Raw genomic sequence first — 18,352 nt, 5'->3', positions numbered from 1 at the left:
ATTCATTCTAGGCTGGTAACATATCCATATAAAGGAGCAGGTGTCTGTAGCATGATTTAGAATACCTATGGAACATCTCTGGAAAATATTAACCTTCTCTGAAGCACAGCACCATCCATGAAATGAGCTGGAAATGTGGCAGGAACCCAAGTTTGTCCCCAGCCTCATGCTTTATTTCCTTCTCAGTAAAGAATGGAATTACAACAAACAACGAAAACTTTAGATCCTATTTGACCAGTTGTCTGACATGTTTTCATCTACAGGAACTTGGAGTGGGAAAGAGAATGTGGAATACCTACCACAAGTCCTAAAGTGAAACCCAAATATGTGGATTTTCTCCCTCTGTTTCACTCCCTAACCTCAGCCCCTTCAGACAAGCTGCTGTCTTCAGAAATCTATACTTGGGGGTCTTGAAGTAAATCCATTCCTTCTCCCTAAAAACCCCTTAAAATAACTAATATGCTGTTTTGACTGTACACATCTGTAAAAGTATTTACTCTTATCTGAAACTTCACACCTACACAGCTGAATGCAAGAAAATAGCGTGAATTTCTCAGAGCATTTTTGCTTCTCTAAAAAGGATTACGGGAGATCTACTTTCTTCTTGCCTTAAGTAACAGACTAAAAAATATCCACTGATTTTTTTTCCAACCAAAATGGAAGAATAACAACATTTTTTCTTATATGTAAAAATAAGCTTGTTCTCTTAAAAAAACTTACTTCTCAAAACTCTATTGATGACTAATATTACTAAGGAGGGAAGTAACTATCTTGGTTAAAATTAAAAGTGAACCTCAAAGGCAGAGACAAATGTATAGCAAGAAAATCTATAAACTTGTTTTCCATGAATGAACTACCTGCTGTTTCCTAGTCACAGATAATTGACACTATGTAAAGATATGTTGTAATCTAGAAAGAAAAACAACAACCAAAAAACTACACACAGAGAAAGTGCTAAAAGAGCCACAAACTTCTCAATCAAAATAAAAACCGATGCTAAACTGAGGTTTGTAAGAGAAGTTTTTTTAAAATAACATGTTAATCTGGAAAGCCAGATAATCTATGGCCTTTGTAGAAATATTTGGAAAACTGGGCAACCTCCAAAACAGCTGTATTTCACTGGAATTAATTGGCAGGGGGAAATATGTACTTCTTCACAACTGAAAGTATTAAACTTAACGAGAAGCAGCAACAACTCACTTTAGTCATAAATAGAAGATTTTGTTTAAAAAGGCTTATCCATTCATGAGGAAGAGTGTTAAAAACTTCAGAGGGTTTTGCTTGTGTGAAGAGACAAAAGGTGAGAAAGTGAACTTTTCTTCACTTAACATGTTTATTCTTTAAAATTATCTGGCAATCACGGAATTCTTTCTCATTTCTGAGTGGTATTTTGATTCACTTAAGAAAAACTTCTCTTGGGCTCAGTGAAGCAATTTAAAATCCTAGGCTAGGAGTTTCCATGGTGGTACAGTGCTAATGAACCCGACTAGCATCCATGAGGATGAGGGTTTGATCTCTGCCCTCACTCAGTGGGTTAAGGATCTGGTGCTGCAGCGAGCTGTGGTGTAGGCTGCAGACACAGCTGGGACCTGGTGTTGCTGTGGCTGTGGCATAGGCTGGCAGCTATAGCTCCGATTCAACCCCTAGCCTGGGAACTTCCATATGCCAGGGGTGCCTCCCACCAAAAAAAAAAAAAAAAAAAAAAAAAAAAAAAAAAAAAAACAGACTAGTCCCTTCTTGTCAATAAACTGAGAATCTATGTAAAAATAAAGCATAATTATGACTGTCATCTAGGTTGTTGTTACTTTAGTTTCCACATTGTTACAAAGTTCTTCTCTTCCCAATATTAATGAAAAACATACAATCACTATGTACGCTTTTTTTTTTTTGTCTTTTTGACTTTTCTAGGGCTGCTCCTGTGGCATATGGAAGTTCCCAGGCTAGGGGTCTAATCTGAGCTGTAGCTGCCGGCCTACGCCAGAACCACAGCAATGCAGGATCTGAGCCAACTCTGCGACCTACACCGCAGCTCACGGCAACCCTGGATCCTTAACCCACTGAGCAAGGCCAGGGATTGAACCCACAACCTCATGGCTCCTAAATGGATTCGTTAACCACTTAGCCACAGTGGGAACTCCACATGTAGGCATTTTTTTAAAGTATCCATATTTCCTATGATTGACCTACCTACATTTTCTATCAATTCTCTCTAGATTTTTCAATTAAAGTAACTTTGAAGAAAATAACTGACATCTCACCAACATATTCCAAAAAAAAGGCTAAAAAGAAAAAAAAATCAGCAAATGTAAAACAAACAAACAAACAAAAACAAAACAAAACAAAAAAAAGGAGTTCCCATCGTGGTGCAGCAGAAACAAATCCGACTAGGAACCATGAGGTTGGGGGTTCAATCCCTGGCCTTGCTCAGTGCCTTAAGGATCCAGCATTGCAGTGAGCTGTGGTGTAGGTCGCAGACATGGCTCGGATCTGGCATTGTTGTGGCCCTGGCATAGGCTAGTAGCTGTAACTTGGTTTAGACCCCTAGCCTGGGAACCTCCCTATGCCACAAGTGCAGCCCTAAAAAGCAAAAAAAAAAAAAAAAAAAAAAAAAAAAAAAAAAAAAAACAGCAAATGTAAAGGTTGTTTGGGGTCAATTATCAAAAAAGATTTCCTTTACAAATTACTTTCATAGACCTGAGTAATCATTTTTTTTTTTTTTGTCTTTTTGCCATTTCTGGGGCCGCTCCCGCGGCATATGGAGGTTCCCAGGCTAGGGGTCGAATCGGAGCTGTAGTCACCGGCCTACGCCAGAGCCACAGCCACACGTGATCCAAGCCGCGTCTGCAACCTACACCACAGTTCACAGCAACGCCGGATCCTTAACCCACTGAGCAAGGGCAGGGACCGAACCCGCAACCTCATGGTTCCTAGTGAGATTCGTTAACCACTGCGCCACGACGGGAACTCCCTGAGTAATCATTTTTAACTGTACTGACTAAATTAAAGGGATTTAGGATGTGTTATAAATATAGCTCCTACAGCAATAAAAATTGTTGAACTGGGAGTTCTCTTGTGGCACAATGGGCTAAGAATCCAGCATTGTCACTGCAGTGTCTTGGGTTACTGCTGAGGCATGGGTTCAGTCCCTGGCCTGGGATCTTCCACATGCCATGGGTGCAGCAAATTAAAAAAAAAAAAAAGTTGAACTGATGTTAAAAAAATTATTTTCTCCTAATCAAAGTCTTCTAATATTGCCAAAAGAAAGCTCTTACCTTTAAAAAAATATTTTCCCCTTTTCTTATACAAAATAATAAAGAAATTGTTCCAGGCTGAACCACTACATTTCCACTTTATCTAAGAAGAAAATTCCACGCTTAATTTGATAAAATCAGTTAAACAACAAGTTAAGGGTTGCATTTAAACAAAATGAATATATTTTGTTTCTTTATTCAGAAAACAATGCCAGTAACAACTAATTTTCCTGTATGGCTGGGGAAATCAACGCTGGGTTTGGGCTGGGTTGTTTTTTTATTGTTGTTGTTCCAGAAGGCATTGGTCAATGCCACTCTTATTTAGAGTTCTTAATCTAGAGTCCATGGATTGCCACAAAATCTACAGGTTTCTGGAATCATATGTAAAATATCATGTGTATATACCATAGTGACTCTTCTTGAAGCAAATTATTGTTTTTTGCTACCCTGCACCCTCCTTCGGTTAACTGTATAGATTGTACCCTCTGGGTACAATCCTAATGCCTAGTCCATGAAAAATGACGATGAGGCTGACTCTATCTCCTACTCCAAGAGAGATGTACAGGATTATTCCACAATCTAATCAAAGTGAATTAGGACAAAGAGACTTTGATAGGGCTTCTGGAAAAGAGATTCTCTTTTTTCCTGTTTGATCTGAAGCCTGAGAGGATGTTGTAGATGAAGCAATGCTACTGCCACAATCTTGCTTCCAAATGAAGCCAGAGACTGAAGTTCCATTAGTAGAGGCTGAGAGACGGAGAAAAAAATTACTCCGGATTAAAATTACTTTAATCCAGAAGTTAGTTCTGTGCTAAGACTTTCCACATTTTAATAAATAACACATAACACGCACTCATGAACATTTCTATCATCTTACTCCACAAATTTGCATAGCTGACTTCTTCAGCTGAACTGCTACTGGCCTTCTCTGACCTTTCCTATCTAATATAAATTCCCTTCTCTGTACTCTTTACTTCTGTCCATCCTACCTGTTTTTAATCTCATTACATACAGTCAGAATCATATGGCATGTGCTATTTCTTAACTTGGTACACAGAAATTTGGTCAGTTTTCAGTCCTTTTCAATCAACATTTACACAGTGCAGGATTACTTTCTAGAAGAGAGAGAGAATCTGGGAGAGAAAGAGAGAGACAGAGGCAGAGCAGGACAGAAAAAGAGACAGAGAGAGAGGGAAGGAGGAGAAAGACTTTAAAAATAGCAGATTCAAATAGAGAGCTGTACAGCACGTTTCATCAATAGTGGAACAAATTGAGATTTTAATTACAGACATACAAGAGAACATATTTTAGTTAAGCAAATATCTGAAGTATAGATTAGGAGGAAAGGATTTTGATGTATTTTGATCTCCATTCCAACCAGACTTAGCTGACATAATTACAGGGCCCCTAAAAGTAACTGCTAGGGTTTAGAAGCACTTTCCACTTCCTTTAAACTGGCTCTATAAATGCCAAGAGTGAGTATTTTAGATTAAATGAATAGATTAATAAACATCTTTGGAATATCCATTATTAAGGTTGATTTATGTTCTCCCGTCAGCAGTAATTCAAGAAAATGCCACACTATCCAAAAAATATTGCATGTCATTCTCACCGCTTTGCCAATGTTATGACACTACATAAGTATGACAATATCTAAATTCTTTTGCCATATTAACTATACACAAAAGCTGATAGATAATAAACCCCTTTAAGTTTTGCCTGGGCATCAGCACAGGAACCACTCATATTTATAACTCTGATAAATGACCTTTCATTTATAAATTTATAGTATATCCATAATTTCTTTAGGGAACCAAGAGGTTCATTCAAAAAATTGCCATACCATTCATCTATGCAAAGATGATGGATATGGGTTATAAAATTAAATGCTTTTAAAAATTAAATTCATATTGCCAAGAAAAAGTATATGTTCTTTTCTGATTTGCTCACATTTTTAAATGATTACAACTGCACTATCAGCAGTTATAATACTTAATCTAGATAGCATATTAATATATTTATTAAATATGTACACATATATTGTTGTTAGGGTTGTACAGCATCAGGATGAACTACTGGACATCAAGTTCACTTAAATTTATTATTGTATTTTCTAATTCTATTCCTTGCAGTGACCAATAAAATACATAAAGTATCATTAGCATAAAATATTTCTTTCATTTACTTTATTTAATTTTTCGGGACTACTCCCAGCCAACTGTATGGTTTATTGTACTATACAGACTATTATAAACTATAACTTTGCCAAAAATCAAACTCAACTAAATAAAGAGTCCTATTTTATCCCAGTATAGACTTTGCTCAATTGGAGAAATCAATGAAGGAGAAGATAGAAGATACTTATCACTAAAGTCACCAGTAAAAAGCAGAGAAGTCAGTGTTCTAATGTAAAGAAGAAATGCACATCATTACTATGTTTGCTGTGTTCTGGAGAGTTTCCTACTCCTCCTTCACCTGCCATCCTCTACCACACACAAATCTCAGCACTTTGATTTTTTTCTAGAGTAGTTTTACTTTTTCAAAATCTATCCTATTATTATAGAATCTGCAAAAGACTGAACCTGAGTTTAATTATTTCATCTGGTTATAGGAACAACAATCTTCAAATTGTAACTTTCTTTAGCACTGGCTCATCCAGTCCAAAAAAAAAAAAAATTGTTCCAAACTCTTGCAAAATTTCTATGCAAAGTATCTCTTACATATTATACGCTCTAGATTCTGCTTAAAACAAAAACAATATTAAAAATAAAATACAATAAGCAGTTTACATACCCCTGTGGACCGCTAGCTCCTTGTGGGCAGGAACATATTTATCATCATCTTTGGGTCACCGGTAGCCAGCACAGCACCTGAGACAAAAAGCACACCCGTAAATGTGTTTGAATGAATTAAATGATACAGTGCTGACTGGAAGCCACTTGAAAGGTATGAATTCAATGAAGTAATCATTCTATCCACCAACCCTCTTCCTCTATATCCTACAGTATTAAAGTAGCAGTGCAGATTCTCAAACATTTGAATGACAACTTTATTCTAGTTGAGAAGAACTCAATTCTCAAAAACAGTTGTTTCTAGGGCATTCCCTTTGTGGCGTAGCAGAAATGCATCTGACTAGTACCCATGAGGATGCAGCTTCCATCCCTGGCCTCACTCAGTGGGGCAGGTATCCAGCATTGCCGTGAGATGTGGTGTAGGTCACAGAGGCAGTTTGGATCTCATGTGGCGGTTGCTGTGGCGTAGGCTGGAAGCTATAGCTCTGATTCGACCCCTAGCCCAGAAACTTCCATATGCCTCAGGTACAGCCTTGAAAAGCAAAAAAGAAAAGAAAAAGAATATTCTTTCTAAATGCTTATTATATTATGCATTTTTATGGGTTTTAGTTTTGGTGGAGACCATACAATGAATTGTTTGAGATCATGCACTTTGGAGTTAGGCAGACAGTGGTTCAAATCCTGGTTCTACCACTGACTATTTACATGGTTTGGGATACATCACTTAACCCCTCTAAATCTCAGTTTGTCTTCAAAGTAAAGATAATTTTAAAATCTTTCTAATAATATTCAAAGGATCAGAGGAAACAATGCTTAGCACCCTGCCTGACATGCAGTATGCCCTCAAGAAATAACTATCTGTTTTCTTTCCTCTTTCCTTCCTTCCTCTTCTGAAGAGCTAACCTAACCCAAGGAGAGGGCTGGCCTTTGCCTTTGGCAACTGGGAGGTGATCTCTAGGGCCACAAAACGTCATGCCTGACAGAAGTGTCTTTGTTTGCATGAAGGCTCTGGCCAGAGGACAGTCTAAGCATGTGATTTTATGATGGGGGCTTTGGGCCATGCAGTACCAATTTTGCCTCCAAACCAGAGACCAGAGGTTCTGGCCCAAGACTGACATCTGGGAGAGGCTGGAGGCTAAAGGTCAGCCACAGGGGCAGTATGTGATTAAGTCCCAGTAAAAACTCTGGCTGAAAGAGAGAAGGTGGCAGTGTCCCATGCCTGTTGTCACACACCAATGCTGAGGAAGCAGCATGTCCTGACTCCCCAGGGGAGGACAGTGGAAGCTCTGTGGTTGGTTCTTCTAGTTGCAGACTCAGCCTTACATACTTCTTTCTTCAGCTGATTTTTAACCTGTATCTTTTTCCTGTAAGAAACTGTAACTGTGAATATAACTTGCACTGAGTTCTGTGAGTACTTCCAGCGAATTTTCAAACTCGAGGGTGGTTTTGGAAACCCCTCAAGTGTGCAATTGGTGTCAGAAATGAGGGTGGTATTGTATGGAGGATGGGCTCCTTGAAAACTGTAGTTGACTAACTGTACCATTGGTTAAGCTCTGACACTTTCCTCCCTTAAATCTGGAAAGCTCAAAAGCTTTGAAAGATATCTTACTTTACCACTCAGGTGAACTGAGTTTTTTGGCCATGCCCACAGCATGCAAGTTCCCAGGCCAAGGCTCAAACTCATGAAACAGTAGTGACCCAAGCTGCTGCATTGACAATACTAGATCCTTAAATGCTAGACCACCAGGGAACTCCCAAGTGAACTTAACAAAAATCTCACTTAACAGTGAAAATCACTGAATTGATGGTGTTTACGTACAGATTGTTTTATTCTTCCTTGTACAAACAATAAAATCCCCGCCCCTGTAACAGATATAGAAATGTTTTGTTTTAGTAGTATAAACAGCAATACTATTTAGAAATAAGTGAGTCATGTACAAGTGAACTTTCTAAAGATTAGTAATAGTAGATCTGTCAAGTTCAGTTATTAAAAATTAAGAGATAGACTTGTTTCAAACAAAATATTATTTAAATCATCTGCTTGTTTTGCTTCTCCTAAATGCAGTACGCAAGTATGTTTAAACCTTGTTTTAAAAAGGGAAAAAAAAGCACACACACTTACAAATAAGTTTGGTAGGCAGAATTTTAAGATGGTCCCCAAATTTCCTCTCGTTTGTGAATGTGCTCCTCAGTATAATCTCCAGAATTATGAATATAATACATTTTAGTCCTATGAATAGGTTATATTATATAAAACAGTTGACTTTAAAATAGGAAGGTTACCTAGCTGGGCCTACCCTAATCAGATAAGCCTTATAAATAGTGGTCTAGAGGTCAAAGACAGAGAAAGGTGAAGATTTGAAGCATAAGAAGGGTTTGACACACCTCTGCTGGCATCGGGTGGAGGAGGCCGCATGGTAAGCCTCATAGCCTCTAGACGCTATAGGCAACCCCTAGAGGATAGCTAGCAAGGAAATGGGTCCTCAGTCCCACACGCAAAGAACTGAATCCTACCACTAAGAATGAGTTTGGAAGCAGGTTTTTCCCCAAGAGTGTACAGGCAAGAACTCAGCCTAGACAACCCTGATTTCAGCCTTGTGACACCTTGAGCCTAGTCAAGCTATGATGGGCTCTTGACCTTCAGAACGGTGAGTTAATAAGTGGGAACTGTGTCATGCCACTCAGTTTTTGATAACTTCATATATACCAACAGAAAGTTAACACACAGGGGAACTGAGGTTTCTGCATGTGTTTTAATGACCTCTTTTAGTCTTTCACTCTGAAAACAGCATCAGTTTTACATTAGGTTTCATTAACCGTGTAAATCCCAGTTACCATTGCCAAGACCAAAAAGTCATGCACCCACTCTGAACAAGAACACAAAAAAGGTACTAAGCTATATGCCACAGACTGAATATGTCTGTCCTCCCAAAATGCATATGGTGAAACCCAATACCCTATGTGATGGTTGCATTGGGCAGTGAGGCCTCTGGAAGGTGATTAGCTCATGAATGGGGTTGATAATCTTATCAAAGAGACCTCTCTATGCCCTTCCACCAAATGAGGTTACAGCAAAAAGACAGCCGTCTAGGAACCAGACAATGAACGTGCTGGCACCTTGATCATGGGCTTCCCAGCCTCTGTAAGCATGAGAAATAAAATTTCTCTTGTGTTAAGCCACCCAGTTTATGGTATTTCTGTTAGAGCATCCCATATGGACCAAGACAAAAATGTATTTATTGTCTCTTCAATAAATAATTTTGAAAACTCAACTCTGTATCTCCTCTTTGGAAGGTGTGGAGAAGTTTTCTCTTGAATATTCTGTGAATTATGTCCAAATTTTCTGGGGACATTTTAAGGGTAGGAGTAGGCAGTGAGTGTGCCTTCTTGAGGCATATGTGGGAAACGACCATATGTTCAGTGCAGAGTATACAGAATCTCTAAGTATCTAAAGTGAAACTGGGGGTCACTTAAGAAGAAGCACTCCCAAGAGTCTTCACAGAACATGTTACTACAACTGCGCCTCATCTCAGTCCTTTTTTATTCATCTGCTACAATGCTGCCATATTATTTTTTATAAAATACACATCTTATCATGTTGTACCTCTACTCAAAATGACCGACTGCAATGGCCTTCCAGATAAAGTCATTATTTCACTAATACCCTAAATATTTAAGCGTGCACAACATGCCAAGTTCTATACCAGATGATAGGAACACAATAGTAAGTATAATAGATAAGGTCCTGCACTTTTCAGAGATTTGCTCTTTCAAAAATATCCTTCCCATCTTGCTCAACTAGAAAATGACGACAAATCTTTAATGCCTAACTCCGGCTTCATGCCTCTGGGAAGTACTCTTTGACCCTCTTTGGAGTAATGAGGCACCCCTTCTCTGTGCTCCCCAATCACATAATAAAATTTATTACATTGTATTAAAATTGCATGGGATTGCATGTCTGCATCCTCCTTAAACAGAATAAAGGGAGAAAGCTCAGGAAGCATCTACACCGCAAACTCCTAGTCAATGAGTGATTATGAATAGGTAGGACCTATTGGGAAAAGCTGGCACTACACCCAATACCTCCTGTGGCGTAGATTCTACAGGATAAATTCAGGATGGAGGGAGAGTATTCTAAATTGAGAGTGGGAAGTAGGCTGGACAGGAAGGATGAACCTCACTCTCCCACAAAGCTGAGGTATGCTGTGATGGTGAGGCCTCCTTACCCTCTGTCTCACCTGTGAGTGTCTGGAGCTCTGGCCCAGGGCTGACACTCCAGAATGCAAACTGGAAGATCAGCTACCAGTTAGAACTATTAACCAGCTAACTTAGACAACCATCTTGGGTGATAGAACTTGAGAGTGAAAAGTGGTTTAAATATTTACAAAATTTCTCCAGGGAAAAGTGAAAGCAAAATGTGGATCCCAAACAGACAGAGCTAGCATGGGAACTCTTGTTAGGAAGGGGCAAGGAGAGACACAGAGCTCAGAGGTGGGTCTCTCTCTGTATCTGGGTGTTTATTTATTTATTTATATATTTATTTATTTACTTCTTTTTTTTAAGGGCTGCTGATGTGGCATATGGAAGTTCCCAGGCTAGGGGTTGAATCGGAGCTGCAGCTGCAGGCTTAAGCCGCAACCACAGCAATGCCAAATCCAAGCCTCATCTGTGACCTACACCACAGCTCATGGCAACACTGAATCCTTAACCCACTGAACAAGGCCAGGGATTGAACCCGCATCCTCACAGATATTAGTCAGGTTTGTAACCCACTGAGCCACAATGGGTATTCCTGTGTCTTGGTATTTAATCTATAAGGAGGTAGGGCAGGAAAAAATCAGCTGGATCAAAAGAGCCCAAGGGCCCATGGGCTGACAGTCCTCTTTCATAGACATTACTTGCTGGGGAGGGAATGGGAGAGGTCACAGACCTCTCAGGGAACCCCTGATGTAATTCCTAGACCCATCTAACCTGGTTAAGGAGAAATGAAGAAACACTGGTGAAGGAAGGTGCCCATATAGATTGAGTAAAAACAGGTTATCTACCTCACAGGTTGTATATATGCACAAGGAACCTCAAAATTAACGTGCTCTGTTCCCTCCTCTCCAGCCCCTCTCCACGCACGCACGCACGCACACACACACACACACACACACACACACAAGGCACAAGCACACAAGTGCAACAAAGAGGGAAACTGGGAAAGCCTGGGGATGAGGAGAAAAAGAGGGACCTCAAATTCAAGGCAATGGAGGTCAGCAGTACATGGAAGTTCCCAGGCTAGAGACTGATTCAGAGCTGCAGCTGCCAGCCTATGCCACAGCCACACCAGATCTGAACCGCATCTGTGATTTCCACCACAGCTCATGGCAATGCCAGATCCTTAACCCACTGAGTGAGGTCAGGGATCAAATCCGCATCCTCATGGATACAAGTTGCTTTCATAACCTGCTGAGCCACAACGGGAACTTCAAAAAATTATTATAATGTCTTACCAGAGTATTTTCTTATTTAAATGACTCAAATGGCTATTACAAAAATCTTTTTTTTTCTACCTTTATACCTTCTCTATCAGATCTATTTCTTCCCATACTACTGAAAGTTACATATTACCTCACTCAACATAAAAAAGGGACCAAGAATATCAATTTTTTAAGAGTCTGTAAGAAAGATAACCACCTGTACTCCAGCCTCAAACTTCTTTCCTAGTGTCCCTTTGGATAATCTACCAAAAAGACACATGATCTAAAATCTTAGATTATTATAAATCCAAGCTACTAAGGTAATTTGCCTAATTTAAACCCTTAAGATATGTGTTGTGGTTCCTTGCTACAAATTCCAAGAACTTCTGCGTGTTCATTTAATAACTCCATAGGTAGCAGCCCTGTATTGGAAACTACAAGTAGGAACGAACCACAGGCTTTCTCTCCACATTCTACCTGTGAGCTGAGTGTTCTGGGACAAGTCACTTGATCTTTCAGGTACGTTATTTATCACACTTAAAGGACAGCATACACAATTTCCAAAGTTCCACTTTGCCCTAATATTTGTACTCCCAGAAGATCGTGGCTACTGATGGTATCTTATTAACATTTCTAGTTCATGAATGAAAACGCACCAAAAAACATTAATTTTCTGTCACAATAGGAGAATTGGTAGCATGAGGAGCAAGTGAGAGAAATGTTAGATGAGACTTGGTCGATCAACAATGATCATAATCAAATACTGATGTTGTATAGTAGTTCCTATGAGCAGACACCATGCTAAGTGCTTTACATGTCAGATCTGGCTTAATTCTTACAACTCTGTGGAACAGGTGCTTTTGTTATACTCATTTTACAGATGGAAAACTGGTGCAAGAGATTAAGAAATGTGCTCAAGGTCACAAAGCTGGAAATTCTTTAGTTAACTATGATATTCCTGTGAGTTGCAATCAAAAGAACTTAACCAAAACACAGTGAAAAGTGCAAGATAAAAGAAATTCTAGAATCACCGTGTATTAGAAATGTTTAACAGAACCACTTTTGGAATTAAAGTTAAATAAGAATGCAGAGAAGTCACTGCTCCAAAAACTTATTTTCATGAGGTATAGTAGTATACAGATACACACAAAGTTGAGACCAGAAAGGTTTCATTTCTTCCCTCATTCTACAGGTGAGGAAAATTCAGTTTACCAGAGGAATGGCAGGACTGTACCCAGAACCCAGATCTCCTCTTTGCTAGCCCAGTGCTCCTTCTAGTGTGTTCCTAATTCTTTTGGAAAGGCAATCAGTGTTGAGAGAGCAGGCTGTGAGGTCAGACTGCTCAGGTTGAATTCCTGTTCTCACTTGCCAGCTGTGTGATCTCACACCTCAGTTTCCACATCTGTAAAATGTGAGTCATAAAGCCTACTGCATAGGGTTGTCAGAATTAAAGTAATTAATACACACAAAACACTCAGAACCATCCCTGGTACCCAATAAGTCCTTAAGCGTTGGTTTTGATTATTACTACTAAAGCACATTTGGGGGGGAAAGGAAGCCAAAAACATCAATAACCATCCAGCTGCATTCAGAGGAGAGCAAAAAAGGCATGTTAATACTTGAGACAGCCCCAGTCTTTCCATCTAAAAATTCTATTCCTCACTCTCCTTAGTATATCATATAGACAACTGAGAGTAAATTTTTGTCAGGACTAGAGATACAGGAAATGCTAAATGAAGGAGTTTACTAGCAAAGTTTTAGGGAGGACTCTTAGTTTCCAGTTCTAGCTTTATCATTCACTACTAAATTCTGGAAAGCCATGTCATGCCTGCAAGTCTCAGTTTCCTTCCCGGAACTTTCCTATCAAGGGATACTTCTGGAGGGTTCTCAAGGTATCATTAGTAGCTGAGGCCAAAAGGAAATGTCTGCTCTTAAGTTCAATAACGCTAACCCAGTGAACAATATATAACCTTTAATTACCAAATCTTTTGTTTTCTCGTTTTGCATCCGATTTCTTGCCATTATTAACTGAGGCGTGATTATAGGAAAACACGTATTAATTTGCAATTCAAACAGCCTTTAATCTTAAAAGACTGTCCATGGATAGAAGAAATGGCGATCAAGTCCCCTGGCTCTGTCCCTTGCGTAGCCCACCACTTGCTCAAGGGATCTTAACTCATAAAGGAGGAACACTGTACAGCTTTAAAATGACTTCATTCCCATATTTACATATTTTTAATAGGGCTATGATGAATCTCCTTCCGCTTGACTCCTATTTTGAGCTGTGATATTTTAATCTCCATTCTTGCTGCAACTTAGCAGATGAATGTGCAGTGTGACAGAGCTCAGAGGAAATAGTATAAATAAAGCAAAGTGGAGCTATGACATCTCACATTTTATAGCTTTTTTATTGTAGCCGAAGCATAAACAGAGCACAGCTGTGTTATACTTACCGCTGTGAGCACTCCCTCAATCCTCACCCCCTGTTGCTTTTAAAAAGACAGTGCTCTTATTCAGAAAGCTCTGGCTGTGGGTAGCAGGGGCCCCCGCTGCAGCAGCCTTTACCCCAAACCTCTACCTTTGACTCATTTCTCCTCTTCCAGATGTAGATTTGCGGAGTTCCACATCATTCATCTGACTGAAAACCAAAGCGCCAAGTGCAGCCCACCCTGCACTGCAGCGGAGGCACCCTGCCCCTATCTATTGGAAGATGGCTCCACAACCAAAACTATAATTTGCACTCCTCAATGCACACACACCACCCAAACAATTACAAACACTCTCTTAATAGGAGACCCGCAACTAGCTGAAAGTATTCAAAATAGTGCTCCCTCTCAATGAAAGTCCCTTTTAGAATAAAGAAGTTGTTATTTTTCACTTTCTAATTAACTCTTAGTCATGTTTGGGTGAAAGTTGGAAATGCCAGGAGGGCCAAATACAGTGAAAGTGCGAAGAGTGGAGTTGAGATGTACAAAATCACTCTACGTGCTGACACAATCACCAGGTTTTAGAATTTCTCAGGCTGGTTATATATGTAAGTCCAAAGAAGAGAGAGGAAAAGACAAATAGCAAGCACCTTCTACTCTGAGGAATATAAGGTTATAGACACTGGGTTGAGCCAATCAGAGTCCTTCCCAGAGATCTTTTACTGAAGTAAAATGGAAAAAACAGCAAGCTATAAAATTCCTGTGCTGTCATCAACAGTACCATTTCCTCACATATGGGAAAACCTCAACTGCAGCCAAAACAAGCAAAGCTGACATCCCAAATGATGCAGAGACAGGAGAAGGGTATCAAGCCCAGACAGAGGATGACTCCCTGGTTCCAACTGTTCCTGAAGCCCATCTATACTCCTGCCTCCCCCACCCACCCACCAATTTGGTTATTTGCCTCCCTTGTATTCCTTTATACAACAAATTCCAGCTTTTTTTCTTAAGCTGCTGCCTCAAATTGGGTTTTATCACTTACAAAACTAAAAGAATCCTATTACACCTTCCAGAAGAAGATCCTTTTTTTCAGTTGGGCTAGGGTTTCTTCGTTCTTTTTCAAATACCACCACACTATTTATGGGAAGGAAGGAAAACCCTCTGGGCTTGTAGAGGAATGTGTAATGAAATTCAAAAGGCACATGCATCCAAGTGAAAAGAATATAGGGGCAGAGGAGCCTACATACACCAGTGAAGTGAAATGAGAGTCAGGAAGATTGATTTGCATCGTCATTAACATGGAAGGAGAAAAGCGGGAGAACACAATAACCGCAAGAACCACCTCCATTGACATACGTCATTGTTTCTGAACAACGGGCCCAACTGGGCTAACACAGGGGCAAAGTTGGTATCCCAAGCTTCCCAGCTATCTATCCGCCCAAAGTTGCTCTTCTGCCAAGCTCATTGTTTACCAAGCTGCCAGCCCAGCCCAGGGAGCTGATTAGCAATTTGCACTTTTGTGAGAGGATTAACAGAATTCCTTTGTTTTGATGTCGGATTATCAAACTGCATCTTTAAAGAGGTGTGACCTCATCCAGATTCATAAGGCTGCTCCCTTGAGAATGACTTGAATTTTACTCCACTTGCGCAACATATAATTTCATAAAGGAGTTACTGTCAAAACATGGTACTCAATTCTTGATGTGTGCGAAGAAGCACATTTGTAATGTAAATAACCTCAGAAGTTTTGTGATATTTTAAAATAACCCATCTGGTGGGAAAACAAGGATTTTCAACCCATTTGCTTCCAACAGTGGTAAATTAGTGTGCATCTCGCTCTCATAGAACCCAGAGATAAACCCCATTCCCAAACTGAGATTCATGGTGTTTTATTTTTAAGAGTGAGTATTTTTAATTGCCCCATGCTCCTGATATATTTTATTAAAAGAATGCAGAATGCATTGACAGAGTAAACTGAGGCAAACCAAAGAATTTGATGGCTACGGCCAAAATGATAATGATAACAAATTGTTTACACTGCATGGTTTATACATCCAACTTTACCCAAAAACAAAGACGAATGAGGAAAACACAATAAGAGTTTTGCATTTCTAATTCTGTTCAGTAATAGGCAACTCATCAGAAAGAAAATCCCTTAAATTTCCACCCAAGTTTGAAACAAGTAAAACTCCCAAGGGGAAATATCTCTAAGGCAGTATGCAACAGGTTGGGAAAAATCAGTCTTTAGACTCTGTGCCCTAGTGTAATTTTTACTTCAGATGGCAATCACAAATGCACAAGAGCAGTGTGGCCTCTGGAAGGCATGCATTACTGGTGTGAGAACTGTATCCTGAGAAGTACATAAACGCCTGCTCACAGCTACAAATGGCAAAAGGGCAATCTGGCCACAGCTAACACCCCCAGAGCCAGACGCTGCTGCAGATCAAGCGACAGCTTTATTTGTTGACAAACTAAAAATCAAAAGAACTGATTTGCAGGTGCTTGTCCTGGGACAAGCAACGAAAACATCCTGTCTCATAAAGAGGAAACAAGTATAATTAAATGTGTGTTTATTTTTAATATTAACATAGATTGTTACCCCAAAGTTGACAGGTTAAGGAATGTTTCTTTAAGTTAGAGAATTTTGAATTACAGTAAGAGTGCACTGGGCAAGCCCTGATAAATAAGGTGTCAGGTGTGTTTGTCTGTTTATAAACACAATAAGATACACATAAGATAATTAAATCAATGGTTTTTAATGGGCCATTGTGTAAACCAATGAATTCACTTGGAAAATCTTTCTTAATACAATTAAGTCATATACCCCAACTTATAGCCTGTGGGTGGAATGAGAACATATTTTTCTGAAAAAATCTCAGCTAGGATTCTATGAATTCTTCTTAAACGGCCCTCTCTTATATGTGAAAACAGCCCTTCTATCTGGATTATTGGCAAGTCTTGCCTTACTAACCAAATTGAAGTGTCCCTAAAAAAGTGGATCAGGGTCTCTTAAAAGCCTCCTACAGTGACCTACACACAGTCTGGTGTTCAAAAAAGTTGGATAAATCAATTGAAAAGACTTGTGTTTAATTAACAGGGGTGTGATAGATGTTATCAAAGCAGACAAATAAATACTTCAGGGAGAAAAGAAATGAAAAAAATAATTTACAAATAACTTGTCTTTAACCCTAAAGCTGCCTACAAGGAATTCAAGAAGAAAACAGGGTGCATTATTTACGCCTTCTCTAGCCATAAATACAGAGCACCAGCCAAAATCAACCTTGAAATATTAATTTATTCAACATATATTTATTGAATGTCTCCATTTGCCAGGGACTATCTTGAGACCTAGAGACAGAGCAGTAAAACAAAACAGACTAAGCTCCTTGCCCTCGTGCAGCTAATATTCCAGTCGGGGATACAAAAAATAAGTAAGATAAATGAATAGATATATACATACCATTAGGGAAGTGCTGAAGAAAAAAACTGAAGCAAAGGATGAGAGAGTGTTTAGAGGAGGACTAAATGACATTTTAGATAGAGGACAAGGAAAGGCTTCACCTAGAAAGTGCCACTGAGTCAAGAACCAAAGAAAGTGCTGGAATGAGTTACTCGTTCAGTATCTGGAGCAAGATCACTGCAGAGAGAAGGAAGTTTGCAGCGATGCAAAGGTCCTACAAGTCATGGTGTCCAGCTTGTTCAAGAAAGAGCAATGGGCAGAGGGAGGGAGGACAGCAGTAAAGGACAAGACAATTAAGAAAGGAGGTAGGGGCTGCCTCAGCTCCTGGAGGGTCATAGTAAGGACTCCTCTAAAGAGAAAAGCCATGGGCGGTCCTGAGCAAAGAAGGACATAATCTAACTAGTGTGCTGCACATCTGCAAGGCTCACCATGACTGCCATATGAAAACAGGCTGAAAGGGAACAAAGTTAGGAGCTCAGTTAGGCAATTTTGGCCACAAGCAGAAATGATGGTGGCTTGGACCAGACTGGGAAGTAGAGGTGGGGAGAGGTAGTCGGATCCAGGAAATGTTTTGAAGGTAGTGCTGACAGGTCTTTGCCCAGGGATTGGATGGACTAAAAGTGAAAGAGAAGAGTCAAGGATGATGAAAGGTTTCAGGTCTGTGTAATGGAAGGGATGGATTTTCCCTCAACTGAGCTGGGGAAGACTTCAAGGAGAACAGGTATGAGGAGCATGTCCAGAGCTCATCTACATGTGCCAAGTGGACCTGCCAAGGAGCCATTTGCAGATGTGTGTATGGAGTTCAGGAGAGAGGTTACCATGCAAAAGTAATTTATATTCCCAAACAAAATTTTCCTAGCTCTGAAGAGTAAAAGCGGCTGCTTTCAAATGAATCTTTTTTTAAGAAATTATAACTACTTTTTTATTTTTTAATTGTTCCAACTGTACTGAATCCATTTAC

At 39.6% G+C, this 18,352-nt stretch overlaps 1 protein-coding gene across 11 annotated transcripts in view; it reads right to left on the bottom strand.

The window, feature by feature from the left end:
• The window catches only part of SOX5 (SRY-box transcription factor 5), a 999,607-nt gene that overhangs the window by 810,887 nt on the left and 170,368 nt on the right, over positions 1-18,352 (bottom strand). For all 11 annotated transcript variants that reach the window (XM_047787389.1, XM_047787393.1, XM_047787388.1 and 8 more), the window contains one exon: positions 6,045-6,121. The gene's annotated coding sequence lies outside the window, so the exon portion shown is untranslated. The remainder of the gene's footprint in view (positions 1-6,044; positions 6,122-18,352) is intronic.

This window comes from Phacochoerus africanus, chromosome 7 (genome assembly GCF_016906955.1).
Source record: "Phacochoerus africanus isolate WHEZ1 chromosome 7, ROS_Pafr_v1, whole genome shotgun sequence".
In the NCBI taxonomy this organism is placed as follows: domain Eukaryota; kingdom Metazoa; phylum Chordata; class Mammalia; order Artiodactyla; family Suidae; genus Phacochoerus; species Phacochoerus africanus.
Note: the sequence above shows the minus strand (reverse complement) of the source record. Positions and strands in the feature narration are given on the sequence as shown.